Raw genomic sequence first — 12,920 nt, 5'->3', positions numbered from 1 at the left:
TCAACGTAATGTTTTTTTTAGCAAAGAGAACAGTACAAGAATTGTGTTTTTCATAACTTAATTGTTAAAGATCAACGCATTTACTACCATATCTCTTCCGCGAATAGAACTGATTAGGGTTATCGTTCGTAGATAAGTTTGTTGTGAAAAGTGGTTCTGTTCTTTCGTCCCATTCGATGTCGGTGAAACTTGAAGACTATTTCATTTAAGTAAGATATTTTGTGTAGAATAATCTTAATTATCAAGGAGGTTATTAGGCCACATCTTGTCAGCAAATTCCATTGAATAGAAAGTGTCAGACGGAATTAAAATTAAAGACGGTGGGAATAAATGATAATATTGATTAATAATAATAACATCAACAATAATAATAATAATAATAATAATAATAATAATAATAATAATAATAATAATAATAATAATAATAATAATAATAATAATAATAATAATAATAATAAGAAGAAGAAGAAGAAGAAGAAGAAGAAGAAGAAGAAGAGGGAGACACTCCGAAAGCCACTACATCCCCAGTATTCTTTCAATTTGTATTTTCATCGTTGATCATTCAATCTATCATCATACAGAAGCATTTTAAAAACTCTAGAACAAATCTTGATAGATTTATGAAAGTTTGAAATGTCCTAATTTGACAATTGTTTTGATTCTCGGCCGTCATTTTGATTTGTGAAGTACTGAAACGTAGTGCAAAGTAGTCCGAGGGATTTTTTTTCTACTAGGGTTAGTTCGAGATCGAGGATTTTTTTCTAAAAGGGTTAGTCATAAGTCTTAGCAAAGGTGCTAGGGTTAGTTAAAGGTACTAGGTTTTATTTTTTCTTGGGGTTAGTTGATGGAATATTATTTGAGTTGTTTCCGTTTGTAGGAGCTTTCGGAAGGCCTCCCGAAGAAGGATAATAATAATAATAATAATAATAATAATAATAATAATAATAATAATAATAATAATAATGGTTATGATGATGATGATGATGATGATGATGATGATGATGATGATGATGATGATGATGATGATGATGATGATGATGATGCATTATGATTATAATAATAATAATTTTAATCACATGGTCTCGGGTTTATTCCTCACTGGTGTCCAGTGACTCATAGCCTTGAACTCATACCCCACTGGTGTCCACCACCCATAGTCCCGGGTTCACTCCCCATTGGTGTCCGCCTTCCATAAACCCGGGTTCACTCCCCAGTGGTGTCAACCCCAACAGTACCGTGTTCACTCCCCAGTGATTTCCCATAGGCCAGGGTTCACACCAGTGAGTGGTGCCTACCTCCTATAGTTCCGAGTTCACTTCCCGCTGGTGTCCATATCCCATGAACCCGGTTCACTCCCAACTGGTGTCCACCTCCCAAAGTATTTTAACTCCTTAGTGACGGTGACATTTTAGTTATTCATAAGAGTATTTTGAATAATATTGACGTGGAAAAATCATCTTTTAACTCTTTTGGGTCTCTTCATATTAAATTACTTTATGAAAACCACCATTTCAATATAATCACCCTCATCCAAGCATAATGGTTTTTTACATGGCTTTGAAAAACTCATCAGCAAAAAAATCTGCTTGTTGTTTGAGATTTTGATATCCACATCGATGAGATGAGCAATGCAACAACTAATTCTCTGATTATATAATCATATCCCTAAATCTAAGTGCCCAGTCACCGACCCATGAAAAAGGACATATTATTGATCTCGTTATACATAGAATGTCTGATGATTATTTCAAATAAATATATGTAATTCCAAATCCTTTTTCAGATCACAACACTCCTTTTTTTCACCTCTCATCATCGAAACCGTCCTATGAGCAAAAAACAATTAAGTACCGAAGTCAATATGTCACGATGATTTTATCAAAGACACGAGAAACGCACATCATGATGGCCTTGTAGAAGAAAAAAACAAATGTAGCAGACAAGCTAAATGTATTTGAAACAACAATCTTGGACATTCTTGAGAAGCATCGCCACTACAATCACGAATGATATCACTTCGCCCAAATACGCATTGGTTTTCTGATGAAATATGAACATCAAAAAAGAAAAGAAGAAAAGCTGAAAGGCTTTGGAAGAAAACAAAATCAATCAACAATAAAGAGCAGTACATTTCTATAATATGAAACAAATAGTCTGATAGAAGAGGCCTAATGAAATCACATCAAGAAAACTGTCTCATCCAAGAAAAATGACACAAAAGAACTTTTTAAAATCGTAAATGGTCTCCTGAAAGACACTGCTTCAAAGAAATGGATTTGAGTTACACAATATTTTGATAAATATTTCAGAGACAAAACATGCGAAATACGTTCCACTTTCGACAAGGTACATTGCAACATCATAGATTTAACTATAACCTCTGAGAAAGCTGAAAGCGCTGGACCTCTTTCCTTTTTTGAACTCGCGACGGATTAATAAATTATAATAAAACTGTTCACAATAGCCCAAACAAATCATGGCAAATCGATTCAATACCAACATGGGTTATAAAATCCTATATAAATGAACTTGCCCTCCATAACATCAATTGTCAACTGCTCTATTGCGAATTCTGACTTCCCCACAAACCTAAAAATGGCTCACGTTACGCTCTTGATAAAGAAGCCATCCCTTGACAAAGACAATATAAAATTATCGACCATTATCCAGCCTTCATTTTATATTCAAGTTGATCGAAAAGATTGTCACAAAAATTATGCGGAAAAATTATTTTGATAGCATAAAGGGGAAGAAATTGTTCAAAAGTCATGATTTTTACAATTTATTGGTAAATATGGTATACCATTGAAGGTCTATTGTTTACAATAACTCTCGTACTTTTAGCTTTTTGAGAAATTTGAATTTCCTATCACTGCTCAAACAAGTCTCCCCATAGAGTTAATCAAGGGAGATATGTCATTTACTGTGACGCATTCCATCCTGCCTCAACAGTGTTCCAAAGCTCATAAGCATTCCTTGTGTGACTGTTGTTCTCTTTTTTGGTCTTATTTGGAGACCTCAGAGGTGTTTGATAAGATTGGGATCTGGATTTACAGTAGGCCACTCGAGCACCAAAGTCTTATTCTTAGTTAGTTGAGCTTGCACAGAGAGGCTTACCGCTCTTGAGTCCAGCAGTTGCAAGTGTTACTACCATTACCCAACTTGAAATACTGTTTTCTACAGCGATGCCAGAGGCATAAGAGAGAGGTTAGTTGTGCGTCGAGCAAATGTTCGATCATCATTGTTATTCGGGGCTAATCTGTCGGCCGTCGATCCCTCACATGTCCCTTTGTTATTAAACTTTGCAATAATAAAATAGCTGGTAGTTCTAACAGTGAAAAGCTTTGCAACCTCAGCTACTGGCAGTTTAGCATGAATATGGTCAAGTAGAAGGGCTCTCTCTCTCTCTCTCTCTCTCTCTCTCTCTCTCTCTCTCTCTTTCTCCTCTATCTTTATTTCTCTCTCTCTCTTCACTTCTCTCTCTCTCTCTCTCTCTCTCTCTCTCTCTCTCTCTCTCTCTCTTCGAGGCTCAGTTTCGGCATGTTTTCGCGACTAAAAGGAATTGAAATCAAGTAAATACAAAATGATTTCACACAGATAACATTTTTTTGTTTAAAATAACAGGTAACTTGTAAACAGTAGTAGAAAACATGGCGATGTTCAATCAGCGCACGTTGGTGAGAAAAGGTTCTGTTTCGAGAATTTAAGAACTTGAGTTTTCACGATTGTTACTGTAACATTCTTTATATTTCCTTCTTTTCGTCAGTTCCGAAGACGAAATATCAAGTTGTTTTAAAATGTTCACCATCCCCGATATGATTGACCGATTGCAATATAACTAAGCATGCATGTGGCTTATTAAAGGCTCTTTTAGATGATATTATAATTTTATGATTCCAACACATAGTTAAACAATAGTAATTTAGCGTGTAGAAATGTAAAGTTACTTTTGAGCAAGTTCATCATAAGTTTGTCTTTGTTCATGAAAATTTAAGCATTTGTGCATTATACAAATATTTACAACGTGCCAAAATTTGAGCTATGAAAGATAGTAGAGAGATGTATAGATAGATGGATAGATAGAGCTAATGCACGAGTATTCTTTAACAATACAAGAGGAGGTTGAGAATCATCTGGAGGATGAGGAGGAGGAGGATGAGGATGATGAGGAGGAGCACGACCGGAATTATTGAAGAAAATTACAGGAAGCAATGCACAACTGTACATTTCAAAATAATGTCAGTATTTAATTATGACACAAACGCTATAAACAATTTCCGACATCTTTCAATTAACCAGTTAACTGCCATACTCTGTAAAAACAGGTATTTAAAGATTTGGACAGAAAACTGGTCCTTCACATATCGTTTTGATTTATATGGCCCTCATCTTGGTAAAGACTCTCCAACCTAAGACCTCACGTGAGGTCCCATGTTTGAGAGTTATAACCAAGATGAGGGTCATCAATCGATCGATATTTGAAGGACGATTTTCATGGCTAAATTTTTAGATACGTATTTCTGGTTAGACCAAAAGAAGCAATGAGAAGATTCTGTCATTTCCTATCCGATCTTCGATTCCAATCATGATGATGTGCCGGAAATATTTTATCCCAAGCAACGGTAGTCATCATTTCCTGTCGCCTTGATTGGCAGCAAGCTTCAATATGTCAACAAACCAGCCCCATCTTTTAATATTAACGGAATAAAGATATTCCAACGTGTCCATAACTCTCTTTCTTTCTCTTTCGAAGATAAGCACTAAATAGTCTATTTAACAGTAAGTTCTGGTCAACTTTACAATTGACTTTGCAAACTATTTACAAATCATAGCATTACTTATTTTTATTGAGTCCGTAAGACACGCAAAACCTCCTTCCTCCCATGCACTCTCTCTCTCTCTCTCTCTCTCTCTCTCTCTCTCTCTCTCTCTCTCTCTCTCTCGCTCTCTCTCTCTCTCTCTCTCTCTCTTTCTATCTGTCTAGCCTTCTACCTATCAATCTCTCTTTCTCCTCTATCTTTATTTCTCTCTCTCTCTGTCTCTCTCTCTCTCTCTTCACTTCTCTCTCTCTCTCTCTCACTCTCTATCTTTCTATCATTCTATCTCTCTCTTTATATATCTTTATCTATCCATCTATCTATATACATCTCTCTCTCTCTCTCTTTCTCTCCCACCCTCTCTCTCTCTCCCTCTCTCTCTCTCTCTCTCTCTCTCTCTCTCTCTCTCTCTCTCTCTCTCATTACACAATTTCACATAATAAGACATACAAACACTTCCATGCAACAACAAAAAAAATTCCCATCAGGGTCTCCCTTTATTATTTTATAAGGATTTAGCATACGTAACACAGATAAAAAAAAATACGTTATATGGATTGAAATTGTTCAGACATGTAAAGAGATGAGAGAAGGAGTACGTGAGAAGGAAAGTATTGGACTTACAATTAGCGGGAAAGAGGAAAAAGGGACACCTAAAGACTAGTTGGTGGGATAAGGTAAAAAATGATATGAAAAAAAACTGGGCCTGGGGGAAGATGATGCGCTGAATCGAGATGCATGGAGATGTGGCATACATTATGGCGACCCTGCAAAATGCGGGATAAGCTGAAAGAAGAAGATGAAGAAGTTATAACAAAACCCGTCGGATGTCTGAACAACTCGTATCGGATATTAATACAACTTCAAATAGAAGCACCATTTTTGGACAAAATGCAGCTTGAATTTGTAATCCTATTTAGATCCCCGGGGGAGGTAGGGGGGGGGGGGGCATCAATTTAAAAAATGCCTTCTGTTTTTGTCTTGGAATGAGATTACTTGGTTTTGTCCTGACCCTTGACGGAGTCCATGGCTGCGAGGAAAACAGTCGAATGTATAGTAATAGTTTTGAGAGATGATCTTTTTTTCCATCTCTCTGTTATGTACTGTTATCTTTTTCATTTCTAACATATGATTTGTAAACATTTGAGTGTACTAGTAAAAAGCCCGCAATTTCGCGGGGAAAGAACGATTTTCATACAGTTGTCCGTGTGTTAAACAGGTTGTGGTAAAAAAATCAACTGAGAAAATAAACCTGAAGTAGCAGACGTGAGCAGAGTTGAAAGACGATCCTGGAGAGGCTTTCCAAAAGCTCCTACAAAGGGAAACAACTCAAATAATATTCCCTCAACTAACCCCAAGAAAATATAAAACCTAGTACCTATAACTATCCCTAATAGGAAAAGCATACACCCTCTTAGCTTTGCTAAGATCAATGACTAACCCTAATAGAAAATAAATCCTCCGATCTCGAGCTAACCCTAAGAGAAAAAAAAACAAACCCTCGGACTGCTTTACACTACCTTTCAATACTTCATAAATCAAAATGGCGGCCGAGAATCAAAACAGTAGTCAAATTAGGAAATTTTTAACATTCACAAATCTATCAAGGTTTGTTATAGAGTTTTTTAAAATGCTTCTATATGATGCAAATTGAATATATTAACGCCTGACAAAAGATTAACGGTGAAAATACAAATTGAAAGAATACTGGGGATGTAGGAGCTTTCGAAATGTCTCCCCGATCCTGGGATCGAGAACTTACCTTACAGTACAGTACTCTGGTGATTATGTATTGATTGTTGATTGGTAAAATTGAGAGTTTGCCCATAATTCAAAATCTAAGTATTATACACTGATCTATACTTACATGAAAGAAAATGGGTGTTTTGACCACTTTAATCCTGAGGTCAAATGAAAATCTGAAGCAGACGCGAACAGTACCAAGTATCCCATCATAATACTATGTCTACTTTTGTTTTGTTTTTTTTTCAGGCTAGAAGCGAGAGAGATACAATTGACAGTTTGTCGATAACGTTTAACTAAATATTTACCAGGGCAATAATTATCACATCGATGGCATAAAAACGACACAATATTAGCAGTAATATTAGTTGATGTTGTTAATCGGTGAAACTTATTAAAAATGTCTGTAAATATGAATACCTTAATGTGATCAAGTGAAAAATATCATTATAAATGCCACGATTTGCTGAAATCGGACAGGTCAGGAATTTCTGTACGTGATGTTTATACTGGACAGATAGAGTGAAAGAGTTGAGGGTGTAGCCATAAGTTAATCCTGGGTATTATCCACCCGAAACCATCACTTTGAAAGCATCAAAGGGGCAATGATAATACTTGATGTAATAAATAGATGAAAACTGTTGAAAACTTAGTGTAGATCTGAAATCCTTAAAGTAATTAAGTGAATACATTATTTCGAATGCAACGATTTGCGTAAAAACGCCAAACTGACAACTTTTTACAGTGTCGAAATGAGTTGTTTTTGAGAGTGTTAGTGTCGTCGGTACATATTTTAGGATGTCTGTTTGACTCAACGAACTTTCAAACTGACTTTAAATTATAAAAGGAAATCAAGTTATCTGTTTGTCTATCTGTAAAAAATACATTTCTAATTTTCAAATCTTTCAGTAGAGTTGTGCGCCGTATAATTTGTTTTATTGACTCAAATAGCACAATGTTCTCCATAAGGCTATATTTTGTAAAGAAAGGATTCCTCCTAGTGAGATCTTATGCTGGTGTCTGGTTGAGACTTTTAGATGATCTCAAACTAAGTACACTGATAGTGTGCTCTTGGAATCTACATCTGTTCCCTATTTGAACCATTTCCCCATTGTCTTACTTTTAACTTTTAATCCTTTTAACTGTACATTTAGAATGTTTTTACTATCCTATTTTCTTCCTTTTTAATGGCGCTGCTGTTATGACCTAAATGTGTTGCAAGCGCCGTAAAACCCTTAAAAACAATCAAACAAACAAACAATTCATATCCCTAAAATTCACACATTTCACCAATGAATGATCTGAGACCTGTGGCTCTCACTTCCATAATTATGAAATGTTTTGATAAATTGATTTTGAAGCACATTAATATATGCTTTAGCCCACACTGTTGCACTAGAATTTGGCCAGCACGGAACCGTTTTTTTCTCATTCTTTCTCTTGATCCATATGGAAACCGGTTTTGATAGAGGCTGTTAGAAAATGCCATGTTCTGTATGATAAACCAGAAGATGGATATTCAAACAATTAATTTTTTTTTAAATGTTTAAAAACTAGAGCTTTTATATAGGGCAATATCCACTTAATGTGCTCAGAGCGCTTTACAAAGTAGCAAGGACTATGAAAAATTTTTTTTTTTCTCTTTCTGAAGAAAATTTTTGTCTGAAATCAAAGCCCTATCTCCACTGAGTAAAAATCATTTTGAATTTTGAAAATCCATTCATAAATAAACAAGCTATGCAGTTTCAAAGGTGTCATTTATTTGGATGACCCGCAAAGAGGAAAAAAACGCGAAAATATGGGACGCTTTTTAGGTATTTTTTTCGACCTTTGGTTGTATCTTGCGTAATAAGTGGATTAAAAGATTGAAATTTGGCAATTTTATGGCAAATTTGATAGAGAATATAATGAAAACAGTAGAAGAGTTCTAACTTATATAAACACACACACACACACACACACACACACACACACAGAGAGAGAGAGAGAGAGAGAGAGAGAGAGAGAGAGAGAGAGAGAGAGAGAGAGAGAGAGGGATTGCGTACGTAAACAAAAGAAATATAGAAGGAAAAGAAAAATTGGACAAGGGGACAAAGGTTACTGATAGAACGTGACTTGGAACACAATAATTAAACCCATGCTGAGATTGTAGATCATATTGCAATCGAAAACTTTTAACTATAATTTCTTAAATTCTTGTAAATTAAACAGTCAAATTATCAGCTGTTTATTGAACTCAAACGCAATGGCAGACGATAAACACCCCTCTGCCAGTGAGACCGCGCAGACATTTTGACTAGTCATGAACTTTAAAACGAGGTCAACCAATCAGAAAGTGCTTTGCCACGACTCGCTCAGCCGCTGTTTGGTGCCAAATCGTTTTGAACTTGTGATTCGGGCTGTAGGGGGTCAAAATGGCTTTGTCTTTTACAAATGAAGAACAAATTAGGATAGTGTTTTGAAAAATACGGGAAAAGTACTCGTCATATTCATATAAAATTTTACAACCTAAAAGAAGAAATGTTCATGTATTACCTTGTCAGCGACAAAACCTACACGCCCGGTAGTTTTAGAAATATTTTACTCCAAAGAGTAAGAATCTATTTTTAACGGTCTTCTGGTAATCGTACGAGTTTTGTCGCTTGACATAATCTAAAATGACCTTTTTTCTAACTGTGTGCCAACTTTCAGTCATATTCATCGATAAACAGCGTCGTAATTAATTTTTTAAAATAGCATATACCAAACGGCTTCGTCCCATATTTTGTCGCGAATTTGGGCACTTCGTGAGCGAAAAAGAGGCCCAAAGATTTGTGCGGGATAGTCCTTGCTATACAAAGGGTCCTGACCAGTAACAACACGTAACATGTAGAACGGGACATGACACCTGTTATGCGATATTATAATTTTTCCGACAGAGACAACGCTGTTGACGGCCAGGTACTCATTTTACACCTGAGTACTGTGAGAGAATGTGGGTCTTTTCCAATGACTTAACTATGCGCCAAGCAAGGCTCGAATCCAGGACCTTCATACGAATGTCATATCACAAGACTGTGGTACAAACTGATAGTCATGTGAGCGACAACTCAAATCAGTACCACCAATACAGACTTGTATAGAATCAACAGCCACTCCAAGAAGGTCTCGATCAGCACCAGAACTCCTACCAGTAGTTAATTCTTATCCACTAAATCGATCGATTAAAAATCATTCCGGTAGATGAAAATTTTGTTACCATCTGAGAGTGCGTAAACTTCTTTGCATTCTACGTGATGGTGGTGATGATAATGATGATGATGATGATGATGATGATGATGATGATGATGATGATGATGATGATGATGATGATGATGATGATGATGATGATGATGATGATGAAGGTGATGATGATGGTTTTGTTTTCCTCAAATCATGCGCTGGAACGGGCACGGAACGGGCGATAGAACGTCGCCAGTCCAGCGACAGTCCGTTTCTTCTAAGGATAGGCGACACGATTTGGACACGGACGGCGACGTGCTGACAACGGGCTGTTTGGACTCTTACTTAGGATGATAAATCGAAATCTGTTCTTTGTGGGGTTTTAAAAAAATTTCCTTCAGTATTATATCCCGGGTTCCATCTCTTTCCAGAGGTCGGATGTCATGGCCTTCCATCCTTCACGGTCCATTGCAGCCTCGTTACAGTCTGCCATGCGCCGTCCTGTAGCTTCCTTGATGCCATCTGTCCAGGATTTCCTTTGTCTTCCTCTGCCTCTCTTTCCTTCATTTCTTCCCTCCATTATCCTTTTTTCGAGACTATCATGTCTTCGCATATGTCCAAAATATGACAGCTTTTTGTGCTTCACAGTCAAAAGAAGTTCTTTTTGTTTTTGGCCCATTAGGTCGAGGACTTCGATGTTTGTTTTTCTTGCTGTCCAAGGTATTTTCAGCATTCTCCTGTACGTCCACATCTCAAAAGCTTCAATACTTTGTTTTGTCTGTGCGGTTAGTGTCCACGTTTCACAACCATAAAAGAAAATGGACCACACATAGCATTTGGTGCATCTCATTCGTGTTCTGATGGATATATTTGTGTTGGCTTTAGTTTCATGAACGCGTTTTTGGCCAGCATTATTCGTCTCCTGATCTCTTTGTCAGACTTTGCATCGGATGTTACCAACTGCCCCAAGTACGTGAACTCCTTTACTTGTTCCATTGGACACTCTTCTATTTCTATATCTATGTCTATGGGCTCTTTCTTTTTTGTTATCACCATTGTTTTTGTCTTCTTCGCATTCATGAACAGCCCCTTTTCTTTACTCTCTTCGTTCACTTTTGAAAGTAGCTTCTGTAGGTCTTCCTTACTTTCCGCCAACAGGACAGTATCGTCAGCGTAACGTAAATTGTTGATGTTGTGGCCACCAACCTTCAACCCTTGTGCTGTTTCTACTTGCCGAAAAATAGGCTCTGTGTATAAATTAAACAAGCAAGGAGACATAACACATCCCTGGCGCACTCCTTTCTTGATTTCAATTGCATCTGTTGTATCTGCCTGCACTTTTATCTGAGCCTTTTGCTGCCAGTACAGATTAGCGATTAGAGCCACATCATTCTCTTCCACACCTATTGCCACAAGGTCCTGGATAAGTTTCTGATGACTAACAGAATCAAATGCCTTTGAGTAGTCGATAAAACAGGCATATATGTCTTTTTGGACCTCTAAGTATTTTTCTGACAGGATTTTTAAGTCGAAAATTGTATCCCTGGTGCCACTGTTCTTTCTGAATCCAGTTTGCTGTTCTGAAATCTCACGATCTACTTTTGACGAGATTCTTTTCAGGATTATTGTCAGGAGTTTCAGTAGATGGCACATAAGACTGATTGTTCTGTAGTCCGAACACTCAATTGCACTCGCTTTCTTGGGTAGCAGATAGAAGTGCGAAGGTCTTCTGGGATGTGCGTTGACTCGTATATTTCATTCATAAGGTCCGTTATCACATCAACACCAAATTCACCCAGTGCTTGCAGCATTTCTGTTGACACCCCATCTATTCCATTGGCCTTCCCTGTTTTCAGGCAGTATAGGGCTTTCTCTACTTCTGATCTTAGGGTTGTGGGTCCCCGTAGAAAGGACTTGTGGCGGGTTGAGTGTTATTTTTGTGGGATCGAGTCCAACCGATAGCTCAATGGTCTGGATTCGAGCTAGTATGCGCGCTATGGCTCTCGTTACCAGCTGCACCACTCAACCTATATCACAAACGGCTCAGGTTTAATCTAGGGGTGATTAAGAATTGCCTTAGGGTCCCTTATAACTTAATTGTATTAATAACAAGTGAGTCAAGACAATAGTAACGCCCAATGCAATAATAACAATTCTATACATAAAATTAGATTGTTACAGGAAAAGATAGAAAGAATAAGTATTTATTTAATATCAGGAAGAATAGCTCTAATTGAGTGGATCTAATTTATTATTTATTTATCTATTGTTTTATTAATCGATTCATTTATGATTGATTGATTAAGTTAGTAGTTTTTAATCACTTGTGTCCGTGGAAAATACATTTGAAAATGGTATAAGCCCGTTTGGCTTATCTTTATCCCGTCGGCTTGCTTGACTGAGGCAAATGTATCAGCTAGTTCCAGGGTTGGCGCCTGCTTTGCAGAGTTTTCTGGACATCACAACAGTGTGTTGTAGTTAGGCTGACATCAGGGGTTTACCGCTGTTCAAGGACTGGGATGCAGGGATTCGGCACAACTGGGTGCTCCAACGACACGGAAAAGGACCAGGACCTTCAATTTAAGAGTTGAAACAACAAGGTCTTAGAGCCAATCGAGTTTGTCTTTCGCCACCGAATCGTCCTTGAGCGACACATCATAATAGCCTTTATTTGTCGACAAAGGCAAGGAGAAGCAGTAACTCCATGATAATGGTAGTTAGTATATGTTTTAAACATCAACTGACAGTCGAGCTATCTTACATGATGAGAATTTAACAGGGTTGTGTCCCTGGTATTTCTTTATTTATTTTTATTAATTATAATTGAGGTTATGATGTGTGGCCGGCGATTGGCGGTAGGGTACAGACATTCAAGCAATATACATATTGAATATAAATGAAAAAATAGCATAGATCATAAGCAAATGTTAACTATAGTATAAGATAAATATAGATATAGTTTTGTACAGGTATTCCAACTTACGAACATCCATGGAATAGCACACTTAGAATATATACACAACTATAATATTAATAACAGATTAAATTGAATTTACAGTAATATCTCGTTCCACTTTGAATGTTAACCAATAATTCATTTTACCTCCAGCCGAGATAGACAAACTTTTACAAGTTTGAAATTGGAGAGACAGCTCTTTT

The 12,920-nt window shown here is 36.9% G+C and overlaps 2 protein-coding genes across 2 annotated transcripts in view; one reads left to right on the top strand and one right to left on the bottom strand.

Moving 5' to 3' along the window:
* LOC144975004 (histamine H1 receptor-like) overlaps nt 1–12,920 on the bottom strand; it is a 103,984-nt gene that overhangs the window by 3,033 nt on the left and 88,031 nt on the right. The gene's annotated exons all lie outside the window — the stretch shown is intronic.
* The window catches only part of LOC144975005 (uncharacterized), a 251,399-nt gene that overhangs the window by 222,021 nt on the left and 16,458 nt on the right, over nt 1–12,920 (top strand). The window lies entirely within an intron of this gene.

Source organism: Berghia stephanieae, chromosome 6 (assembly GCF_034508935.2).
Source record: "Berghia stephanieae isolate SIO BIC M18660-M18661 chromosome 6, UCSD_Bste_1.3, whole genome shotgun sequence".
Classification (NCBI taxonomy): Eukaryota; Metazoa; Mollusca; class Gastropoda; order Nudibranchia; family Aeolidiidae; genus Berghia; species Berghia stephanieae.
Note: the sequence above shows the minus strand (reverse complement) of the source record. Positions and strands in the feature narration are given on the sequence as shown.